General features: G+C 42.5%; 1 long non-coding RNA gene across 1 annotated transcript; it reads left to right on the top strand.

Moving 5' to 3' along the window:
* Positions 1–5,586: 5,586 nt before the first annotated feature.
* Positions 5,587–7,462, top strand: LOC124708310. Its single transcript, XR_007005084.1, has 3 exons — positions 5,587–5,951; positions 6,041–6,308; positions 7,413–7,462. It is a non-coding gene; the product is annotated as an uncharacterized LOC124708310 (long non-coding RNA).
* Positions 7,463–12,404: the final 4,942 nt, after the last annotated feature.

The raw sequence follows: 12,404 nt of genomic DNA, 5'->3' as shown, positions 1-12,404 counted from the left end.
ATCTTCGGCAGGCCCATTTGGGATGCCTATGTCATCCGGGGCCCACAGGCCCTCCTCCGGCGGCTCTCGGGTGTTCCGGAAGCTTCGTCCAAAAATAGGATGCTGGGCATTGATTTCGTCCGATTCCGAGAATATTTCCTTACTAGGATTTCCGGAACCAAAAACAGCAGAAAACAGGAACTGGCCCTTCGGCATCTCGTCAATAGGTTAGTTCCGGAAAACGCATAATAATGACATATAATGTGTATAAAACATGTAGATATCATCAATAATGTGGCATGGAACATAAGAAATTATCGATACGTCGGAGACGTATCAAACACCCAAGATCTAATCTACAAGATCGAAGCAACGAGATTGATATGAGACTAACCCTCGAAGATTTCCAAAGCCTACGAGATTAGATCTCGTTGTTGGTGTAGACGATCATCCCCAGTGCTGCAATCCGGCAGCACTTCCGTACTCGGTCGCGCGTACGGTGTCGATGAAGCTCCTTCCTCTCCCCGTTCCAGCGGGCAGCGGAGGTGTGGTAGATCTCCACGGAATCCCAGCAGCACGACGGCGTGGTGGTGGTGGTGGAGAAGAATTCCTGCAGGGCTTCGCCTAAGCCGGAGCAGAAGAAACTGGGAGGGAGGAGAGGTGGCAAATTAGGGTTGCGTACGGAGCAGCTTTGGCCGGCCAAACTATCCCACTATATATAGTCGGGAACTAGGGTTAGGGTTTCACAAAACCCATCTAGTGTCGGCGCCTGGTGGGCCCACACAATACCTTGGCGCGGCCTGGGGGGGCCGCGCCGGCGTGTTGTGTGGCCCACCCCTGGCCTTTCTCCGTCTCCCCTTTGGACTCCGTCTACGTGACAGAAAAATAAGAACCTCTGTTTTTATTTCGTCCAATTCCGAGAATGTTTCCAGAACAACTTTTCTTGAAATACAAAACAGCAGAATTCTTCCAAACAATTCCGGTCCTCCTCGTGATGTCTTGGATCCCATCCGAGACTCCGAACAACATTCGGTCTCCATCTCATATTCCGAATCTACCTATGCGACATCGAACCTTAAGCGCGTCACCCTACGGTTCGTGAACAATGCAGACATGGTCGAGACTCCTCTCCGAGCAATAACCAATAGCGGGATCTGGAGATCCATAATGGCTCCCACATATTCAATGATGACTTAGTGATCGATTGAACCAATTACATACGATGCCAATTCCCTTTGTCTCGCGATATTTTACTTGTCCGAGGTTCGATCATCGGTATCTCCATACCTTGTTCAACCTCGTTACCGACAAGTACTCTTTACTCGTACCGTGGTATGTGATCTCTTATGAACCATTCATATGCTTGCAAGCTAATCGGATGACATTCCACCGAGAGGGCCCGGAGTATATCTATCCGTCATCAGGATGGACAAATCCCACTATTGATCCATATGCCTCAACTCACACTTTCCAAATACTTAATCCCATCTTTATAACCACCCATTTACGCAATGGTGTTTGATGTAATCAAAGTACCCTTCAGGTGTAAGTGATTTACATGATCTCATGGTCGAAGGACTAAGACAACTATGTATCGAAAGCTTATAGCATTTTGAACTTAATGACTTGATCTTATGCTACGCTTATTTGGGTGTGTGTCCATTATATCATTCAAATAATGACATAACCTTGTTATTAATAACATCCAATGTTCATGATCACGAAACCATGATCATCCATTAATCAACAAGCTAGTTATACAAGAGGCTTACTAGGGACTCCTTGTTGTTTACATAACACACATGTATCAATGTTTCGGTTAATACAATTATAGCATGGGATGTAAACATTTATCATGAACACTAAGATATAACAATAACTAATTTATTATTGCCTCTTGGGCATATCTCCAACAGTCTCCCACTTGCACTAGAGTCAATAATCTAGTTTACATTTGTAAAGATATAACACCTTGGCCTTCTGGTGCTACCATGTTTTGCTTACGGGAGAGGTTTTAGTCAACGAATCTGACACACTCAGAAACGTATGTATTTTGCAATTCATTTGCGTCTCAACGCATCACTCATTTTCCAAATGAGTCGGCATTAATTGTATATGTTTAGTCCTCTAGTGGAACCTTAATTCCGCGGTCTGAAAATAAGTCACTAATATTGTCATACACAATATAGCTTCAAAGTTCTGACACTATCGGAACTACACCAAGTTCTCTAAGAACTCCTCGACTTAACATCCTCGGTCATTGTCAAAACAATGACACACTCTGCCTTCGTTTGTAGAATCCGTCACAATATTTAGAACTCATCTAAATCTAGCATAGACAACTTCTAGCTCATTGTGCTACCTCAACACTTATCCTAATTGAGATTGAAAAATATTTTTATATGTGACCAAACTAATATCGGTGCAACACCTTACAGCGATTTGTTTGTCATTACCCCATACAAAAACTATATATATATATCCTTGGTTCTTATAAAGTACTCAGGGATATTCTTACTGTTGTCCAATGATCATCACATGAATCATTCTGGTATATGCTTGTAACACTTTAGAGCACAGGACATCTGACTTTGTACATATTGTTCGTGATCTAAAGTCACTCATGTGATTTTACTCATTGAGTGTTAAATACACTCAAGTCTTGTTAAACCTTCACATGCAAAAGAACACCTTCTTAATATTTTTATATTGAACTACTTCAATTTTTATTATATGTACTTTGACTTAAACTTATTATGTGTTCAATCCATCTTCATAGATCTTGACACTAAATATGTTTCAGTCCATATCCTTTCATTTAAGTTAATTCTCAATGAAACCTTTTATTCACATCAAGTATATAATTACATCATTTCTAATCGACGATATGTCATCTACATAAAGTATTATAAATATGTCTCAGCGCTCCCACTTAATTTCTTGCAAATGCAAGTATCTTCATCGTTTCTGATGAAATCAAAAACTCTTTGACTATTTCATCCAGTGAAGATTCCAACTCCGTGATACTCACTTCATCCAATTGAAGTTCGTATACCTATCTAGTATTCCACGGACCAGCAAAACTCTTGGTTGTATCTAGTATACATCCTTCATACACACTTCTGGTAAGGAATGTATTTCTGCCATCCTACTATCATATCTCATAAAAGAAATATGTAGCGATTACTAGAATAATCCACATAGACTATAAGCATTGCCACGAAAGATCTAATCTTATCGTAGTCAACTCTTTGAACTTTGTCGTAAACAACTTTTCGATAAGTCAAGCTCCTTTAAGGATATTTCATCCAAGTCCATCTATTTTATAGATCCATTTACTTTCAAAAAGTATTCATCTATCTTGGATTTTATGGTGCATAGCCATTTTAACGGAGTTAGGGCCCATCATAACTTCTTTGTTTGCAGTTGGTTTATCATTGTTCAAAATCAATCCTTTGTCCACAAATCATTTATTTGATCACAAAGTAAACCATACCTACAAGCTTCAATATGTACTTCGATCTCCATGGCTAAAACACTTTGTAGTCATGGGAGCCATGATCGTCGTGGCCGCTTCCGGAACCATTTCCGATGCTGCGCTACTCTGATCATTATGCTCAGGTTCATAAACCTTATCAAGTTCTATTGTCCTCCCACTCAAAAACTTTGCTAGAAAACAATTTCTTGGAAATAAGCAAGTAACATTAACAAACACTTTTGTCTTTTACTTCATAGTGGGAAGAATTCCCAATCCATTCTCTTGGGATAACCAACAAAGACATTCATCCGGTTTTGGTTGTAAACTCATTTAATTATACCAAAATTTTAAGAATGGACTATTAGGGTTTATACCCATGCCATAACTTGTATGGTGTCATTTCAACGGATCATGATGATGCTCTATTCAGTGTAAGAGCGGTAGTCTCTAAAGCATAATCCATAAAAATATAATGGCATCAATATTTTATCTCATCTTTGATCCAACAAGGTTTGGATACGTATCTCGGATACTTCATCATCTCTATGATACTCCAAGAAACGTGAGTTGTAGAACAACTTCATAACTCTCTTAGATGTTCGCTAAAAACTCGTAATTCAAATATTTCCACTATGATCCAATCATAGATATTTGACTTTTCTATTACGATGATTTCCACTTCATGCTGAAATTTATTTGAATCCATTCAAATGTTTCAAACTTCTTCCTTATCGAATATATCCTCATATATATACTCAATTCATTGTTGGAAGTTTTCATGAAGTAAAAGAATCTCCCGCACACAACTATGCCCAGTGAACCACATACATCACTATGTATGTTTCCACTAAGTTAGTTGCCCGTTCAACTCTTAGCCTATGAACGGTATTTAAGACATTTCCTTTTAGAAGAGATTTGCAAGCGCCAAATGATTAAAAAATCATATGACTCCAAAATTCCATTCAAATGGAGTTCCTTCATGCGTTCCTTTCTAACATGACCTAAATGGCGGTTCCACTAATGAGTGAAATTCAAATCATTTGCCTTATGGCATTTTAGCGTCAATGTTATGTATGTGTGTTTCACCATTAAGATTTATAATAACTTATCCATCGTACATGGAGTAATGTCATAATTTGAACAACTCATTGTTTTCATTTGACCAGAGCAAAATAACAATTTATTAAGTTCTTTATTATAAATTCTAAGGGCTAGGTAGAATGCCAACAACAAACATGATAACACTTTATTATGTTCCAGACGTGCATTATTACCATATTCCTTATCAGTCACTTAGGCCATCATATTCTTGTCTTGCGTTGTATTGTATGACATCTCATACCAACCAATCTGGTACAAATACCCAAGAATTCTATTATGTGACCAAACAAGGAATACATCCATAACATGTATATCATCTATATACACATCTATATACATCTGAGCTAGACTTTCTAGTCTTTTTCTTTCTTTTTGCCAAAATATCTTTTGTGGTTTCTCTTTTAGCTTTCCCCATTCTAGGAAAACACTTCACCTTCAATAACTTCTAGGTCCATTGGTCAAATACCAATAACCTTGAGGTTCTTACTTTGAAGTTGATCATCAAATGACAAGTGTTCCAGACTTCACTATTAGTAACTTTGTAATATTGTAACGGCCCCGGGTTATACCCCAAATAGAATTGCTTGTTTTTTTTTCTTTTCTGCATCATCATGTCATCATGCATCATATCATCCACAATATTTTATCAAATACAAATTATTTCTAAATAAAAACTATTTTCTTTTCCCTCTCATATGGTTTCTATATAAACCCCTTGTCTTTTCTTTTAACAAAAACCCAAATAAACAAAACTATTTTATTTTTGGTATCAAAGTTTTTGGCAATGGTTGTAATTGCTACTCTCTCACCTCTGTCCAAATTCAAAACAGTTTAAATCTGTTTTATTTCAAAACAAGAATTAAGCAAAAGAAGAAGAAAAGTGCTAACAGAATCCTATCCTAAACTGAACCTAACCCAGCCCAAACCAAACCTGAGCGTGAGTGTTAGCCTCGTCCTGTCGCTGTCCTTCGTGAGGTGGAGCACGAGGAGAGCCTGGGAATCTCCCTCGTCCACTCCTCACGCGTGCAGCGTCAGCAGCCGTGATCCTTTTTCTCATCTCTGCTTTTTCTGGACGCTCCCCAGCCACAGCTCCTCATCGCCTCCTTTCGCTTTCCCCTTCCCCACGAAAGAAACAGAGAGGGTTTCCCTGGAAACGATGGCGCCGCCGTGTGAAGATCGCCGTCGCCCCGTCAACTCCAGACGCCCCGAGGAATACCAAGGCCATCATGAACTTCTCCTTGCCACGCTGAACACCCTCGACCGAAGAAATCGCTGATTCGAGCTCGGAATCGACGTCAACAACCTCGTCTCTTCTCCGAGTCCGGCGACGAATTCGTTGTTCCGTCGCCGTTCGAACTCCTCCGCTTCCACCGACGTGCTCTTCGGTTTGACGGTGAATTCCTCGTTCCCCTGGTCCTCTTCTCCGTTTTTTTTACCCATCTCTAGAGTGCTGGCCTCATTGACCTTCTCCCTCCGCCGCAGGTGTCCGGCGCCGGCTCTCTCCGGTGACCTCCTGGTGGTGGCGCCGCCTCTCCTTGAATCCCTGCAGCGAGGCGCACCTCCTGTGCCTGCTTCCCTGTCCCAGCCTGCTCCCGTCCACCGGTCCCGTGCTCGATCGGAACCTGCTGCCACGGTGCTCCGTCGAGCTCTGCTTTCCATCTTCATCTTCCCTGACGGCTACCGGCGCTCACACGACAGTTCGGCCACCTTCGGCTTCTGCCTGCTTCAACGAGCACATCAACAAGCCTGGGTGAGACTCCGTTCCTCCTCTTTCTCTGATCGTTGTCATCTTTGTCATGTCCGCGGACTGTCGGTAGAGTTCAGTTAAAACACCTGCCATTTTTCTTCAGTTAACGCATCCGCGTCGCGCACCAGCGCCTCGCACACACGCGTGTGACTATCCGGCCAAGCCTGCTAGTTTTGCTAGCGTTCCACCTGCTAGCTTGCTTGCTTAAGCTAGCTAGCTATGCACAACATGAACGATCCAGCAACCTGCTTGTATGGTTCTTTTCTACTAGCTGATGCCCTCTGTTGCTTACTCTTTATTTCTTGCATTCAGTCCTTTGTCCAACACCTGAAGCCCCAGTTTCCCGTGGCAAGCCACAACGTTCACATCTAATCCTATGTCCCTGTTTCAATTTCAGAGAGCATTGTCAAGTTTCAGTTTAAGAAAAATGTGTCACGCGTCGGATCTATTTCTAAAATCTCCAAGATCTATCTGTATCACAGACGAACACTAGCCGTCTGGTTCCACCTCTTTTAAATTTCTGTTTTGGGTACAGTAACCCAGTCGACAGTCAGTCTTCAATGTCTTTTCCCTTTCAGTTAACATCACTTGTTACAAAACCTGCTATCTTTCCTGTATGTTTCTAAATCATCGAGCCAGGCTAGTGCCTTGTATAGCCCTGGTTTAAAACCACTTTTTACTCTCTGTTTTGGAATAATAAAATTGATGTTAAATATTAACATGTTATATATATGAAAGTTTCTCATAAAAATGTGAGCAACCTATATATATCATTCATCTGCATATGTTTGCATTTCGCATCATATCGTGTCGTGCTAGTTTGCATTACCACCAATATGTAACATATGGAATATGTGGGATATTATATAAATGTTGTCCCGGTTCCATTTAAATTTGTTGTACTGCCATGTTTGCTATGCCATGCTAACAACTACTTAACTTTGTCGGTAGAAATGCAACTCCAACCCTAACTGTTTGTCCGGGTTCCGATCCCGCTTAATTTGGATAATTGCATTGCACCATCTTTGCCATGTCATGCATATCATCTTGATCATGCTGGATCTTCTTTACCCGTAGTAGTAAGACTTGCATCCGTTGATTGTCCAGCATTTGCTTCTTCCCGGATAGGATTGCGAAGTGGTGATGTGAGATACGACAAGTTCTCCGGATGTTCCTCGGCAAGTTTTAACAGGCAAGCATTTCCCTTATACTCCTGCCCCTGCAGAAGTCGCTCACCTATTTTATTTTGCCTTCTCCCTCATGCTATCCTTAAGTTGCGTTCTTGTCACGTGTCCCTTCCACTTGTTACCTCAAGCAGCCCATATTACCACCACCAACCACCAACCTCCTACAACTGTTGTTTGGTTATCGGGTCTGCCTTGCGAGTCATAGTGCATGCTAGTGCTGTTTATATATCGTTACCGTTACCGCTATCTTATCGGGTTATCAGTTGGGAATCATGACACATGGTTTATGGATATATCTGTTGAGGGTATCATGGTTACTTGATAATAGTTGTTAGCGGAGGCATCGGTGGGTCAGCTGATCGTTTTATGACGGCTCACTTGTGTTTCCATGAAACCTAGGACCCCGAGTTCTTGTTATCTGTTCCGAGACTGAGCGCTCTAACCACACGTGGGTATGCTTATGGGTCTCCCCTTGACCACTGCCGGAATCTACGGCTTTGTCCGAGTAGCCACAACTAGTTTGCAATGTTTTACCTTTTGTTGTTCGCGTGCATGCCAGGCATGTTACTTATTTATCTTTGGGAAGCCCTAGGGTGCCTTGTATCCCTTGTTTCTGGTATGCACGTATAGGTCGCGGAGCCGCTGCGAAGTGGTTTATCGCCCCAGTGTGTGTTTAAACCACCTAGTACGCTGGCGCACATAGCTAGGTCCGCTTCGGAGATTCGGCCGAACTTCGATACGGGTTCAACTTGGTTAGGTGGCTTCCTGGACATTGTTGTCGTGAAGGAGAGTGCGAGCCGTGATATCCACCTGTCGTAAGTGGGTCGAGCGGTGCGTGTGGGTACATTTGGGCAACCCCTGCAGGGTGTACATCTTATCGATAAGCCGTGTCCACGGTTATGGACGACTTGGAGCTGTATGACTCGACCATAGACAACTTACACCTGTTGTTTCGATACTAATAACTTGCATAGTAAGATAGAACAACTTAAATAATAACTGGTTAAAACTTGTCCACCGTGTGAGTGCCCTTGTAAGTACTTCCTTGCGAGGGGGGAACACATCGGCTGTGTTATGTTTGCAGAGTATAGAACTGTTAGTTTATGCGCTCTCTCACCTTCTCTCGATAGACGACTGTTGTAGAGTGTCTCTATAGGTTTTTAGTGCTTGCGCGCTGCCGTTTAACCCCACCATATTGCCTATGACGTTCCTCTTGCGTCCTCTAAGTCCCCTGTGTGCCTCAAGTATAAATGACGACTGGTTGACGAATGCTTATACGTCTTGAAGTCTTGTTAAGTACGAACCCGTACTTATTGCTGCTTCTACGGGATATAACCGGGCAGGTATGAAGATCGGTACGATGGAGAACGACGCTAGCAAGGTTACCCTTCCGGCTTGGCCTGGGCAGGGTTATGGACGCCACTGGTTATCTTCAGGACTCTTAGTCCATATTTGTATCTTGTCCGTACTCGGACATATTTGATCTTCTGTATGATTTGGATCTTATGTTGTATATTGTATCTTGACTCGTTGGAGTCGTTGTTGTAATATATCTGTTCTTGTGGGCTCTATTGTAATCCTCGTTGTAATGTTACCGCTCGTGATTGATTCCACCCGCATCGCGTGCATGCTTCGGCGTGTACGAGGCGCTTGGTGGTGCGTCTCCTAAAATCGATATCGTGCGGATTTCGGCGGGTTCGCTGGGATCCTCATGGTACCGGTTTTGGGGCGTCACAAATATGATGAACAATTTCACTCATAATTTTATCCATCATATCATGACGACTTTCCGAGACCATGTCTGTACATGCTAGGCTCGTAAAGTTTAACCTCAGTATTCGCATGTGCAAATCTGGCTTGCACCCGTTGTATGCACACGTAGAATCTATCACACCCGATCATCACGTGATGCTTCGAAACGAAGAGTCTTAGCAACGGTGCATACTAAGGATGATTACTTCATGGATATGTGAATATCGTTAGTGCCCAACTTAGTTGGAGGATCGGGACGCCTAGCGTCTTCAACCTTCGTACATTCCCATAAAACTTATGAGTTTATGTAGTCTCACTAGATTATATTCTATCATCTTGCAATAAGGTCTTAGATATCACATATATCTCATACCTCGCTTATTTCTGAAAACAAAATTTTCAGCTCCTTACTTTTCAAACGGATTTGAACTTCAAGTTTCACGGAGACAAGATGATTTTGTACTAATTGAAATCATTGCTCTTTGAATCATCAATGTGAGGTTTACTAAAAGTTTGCATTAGGATTTAATCATATCTTGATTCTTTAACAATACGGTACCAGTCCGTAAAGTTACTTGTCAGACTTAACAATATTTCTATCTCAATTACAAGACTAGCGTATGGTAGAAAACGGATGCCAATTCTACAAACTTTAATTCAAAATACTATTCAGACTATGTTCATGATAATTAGTTCATGTTTTAATCTAATTACTAATGAACTCCCACTTAATACAACATCCATCATAGTTGTTAAGTGGCACACGATCCACATCCACTACACCAAAACCGATCATCACGTGAGATGATTTAGCTTCAATGGTGAACATCAACATGTTGATCACATCATCCATATGACTCGTGTTCAACCTTTCGGTTTCTCGTGTCCCGAGGCCATGTTTGTACATGCTAGGCTCGCCAAGCAAACCCAAGTATTCCGCGTGTGCAAACATGGCTTACACCCGTTGTATGTGAACGTAGAATCTATCACATCCGATCATCATGAGATGCTTCAAAATGACGAACTGTAGCAACGGTGCATACGAGGGGAGAACACTTTATTATCTTGATATTAATGTGAGGGATCATCTTATAATGCTACCGTCGCGATCTAAGCAAGATAAGATGCATAAAGGATTAACATCACATGCAATTCATAATATGTGATATGATATGGCCTTTCTTCTTGTGCTTTTGATCTCCATCTCCAAAGCACATGAGCATGATCTCCATCATCACCAGCATTGCACCAAGGTCCATGGCGCCGCTTCATGGTTGTCCATCACTTATAGCTATTATAACAACTACTTGAAATAAAGCTATTACATGATGAATAGACACGCAGGTCTTTAACAAAAATTAAAGACAACCATTAGGCTCCTGCCGGTTGCCATAATACAATAATGAACATCTCATACATCAAATATAATCATCATCACATCATGGCCATATCACATCACCAAACCCTTCAAAAACAAGTTAGACGCCTCTAATTTGGTTTGCATATTTTACGTGGTTTAGGTTTTTCGAGTGAGATCCAATCTACCTACAAACATGAACCACAACGGTGATACTAGTGTTGACAATAGAAGTGCAAATTACAATCTTCACTATGGTGGGAGAGACAGACACCCGCAAAGCCACTTATGCAATACAAGTTGCATGTCAAGCGTGGAGCGAGTCTCATGAGACGCGGTCATGTAAAGTTAGCCGGGCCGCTTCATCCCACCATCCCGCAAGATGCAAAGTGCACAAACTAAAACAACAAAAGCATCAACTCCCACAAGACCATTGTGTTCTACTCGTGCAACGAGATCTATGCATAGACATGGCTTCGATACCATCGATGGGGTTCGTAGCATAGAAGAAAAAAAATTCCTACCGCAAGACGAATAAATCCAAGATCTAATCTATGGAACACCCAAGATCTAATCTACAAGATCGAAGCAACGAGATTGATATGAGACTAACCCTCGAAGATTTCCAAAGCCTACGAGATTAGATCTCGTTGTTGGTGTAGACGATCATCCCCAGTGCTGCAATCCGGCAGCACTTCCGTACTCGGTCGCGCGTATGGTGTCGATGAAGCTCCTTCCTCTCCCCGTTCCAGCGGGCAGCGTAGGTGTGGTAGATCTCCACGGAATCCCAGCAGCACGACGGCGTGGTGGTGGTGGTGGAGAAGAATTCCTGCAGGGCTTCGCCTAAGCCGGAGCGAAGAAACCGGGAGGGAGGAGAGGTGGCAAATTAGGGTTGCGTACGGAGCAGCTTTGGCCGGCCAAACTATCCCACTATATATAGTCGGGAACTAGGGTTAGGGTTTCACAAAACCCATCTAGTGTCGGCGCCTGGTGGGCCCACACAATACCTTGGCGCGGCCTGGGGGGGGCCGCGCCGGCGTGTTGTGTGGCCCACCGCTGGCCTTTCTCCGTCTCCCCTTTGGACTCCGTCTACGTGACAGAAAAATAAGAACCTCTATTTTTATTTCGTCCAATTCCGAGAATGTTTCCAGAACAACTTTTCTTGAAATACAAAATAGCAGAATTCTTCCAAACAATTCCGGTCCTCCTCGTGATGTCTTGGATCCCATCCGAGACTCCGAACAACATTCGGTCTCCATCTCATATTCCGAATCTACCTATGCGACATCGAACCTTAAGCGCGTCACCCTACGGTTCGTGAACAATGCAGACATGGTCGAGACTCCTCTCCGAGCAATAACCAATAGCGGGATCTGGAGATCCATAATGGCTCCCACATATTCAACGATGACTTAGTGATCGATTGAACCAATTACATACGATGCCAATTCCCTTTGTCTCGCGATATTTTACTTGTCCGAGGTTCGATCATCGGTATCTCCATACCTTGTTCAACCTCGTTACCGACAAGTACTCTTTACTCGTATCGTGGTATGTGATCTCTTATGAACCATTCATATGCTTGCAAGCTAATCGAGATGACATTCCATCGAGAGGGCCCGAGTATATCTATCCGTCATCGGGATGGACAAATCCCACTATTGATCCATATGCCTCAACTCACACTTTCCAAATACTTAATCCCATCTTTATAACCACCCATTTACGCAATGGTGTTTGATGTAATCAAAGTACCCTTCCGGTGTAAGTGATTTACATGATCTCATGGTCGAAGGACTAAGA

Source organism: Lolium rigidum, chromosome 4, assembly GCF_022539505.1.
Source record: "Lolium rigidum isolate FL_2022 chromosome 4, APGP_CSIRO_Lrig_0.1, whole genome shotgun sequence".
NCBI classification, from domain to species: domain Eukaryota; kingdom Viridiplantae; phylum Streptophyta; class Magnoliopsida; order Poales; family Poaceae; genus Lolium; species Lolium rigidum.
Note: the sequence above shows the minus strand (reverse complement) of the source record. Positions and strands in the feature narration are given on the sequence as shown.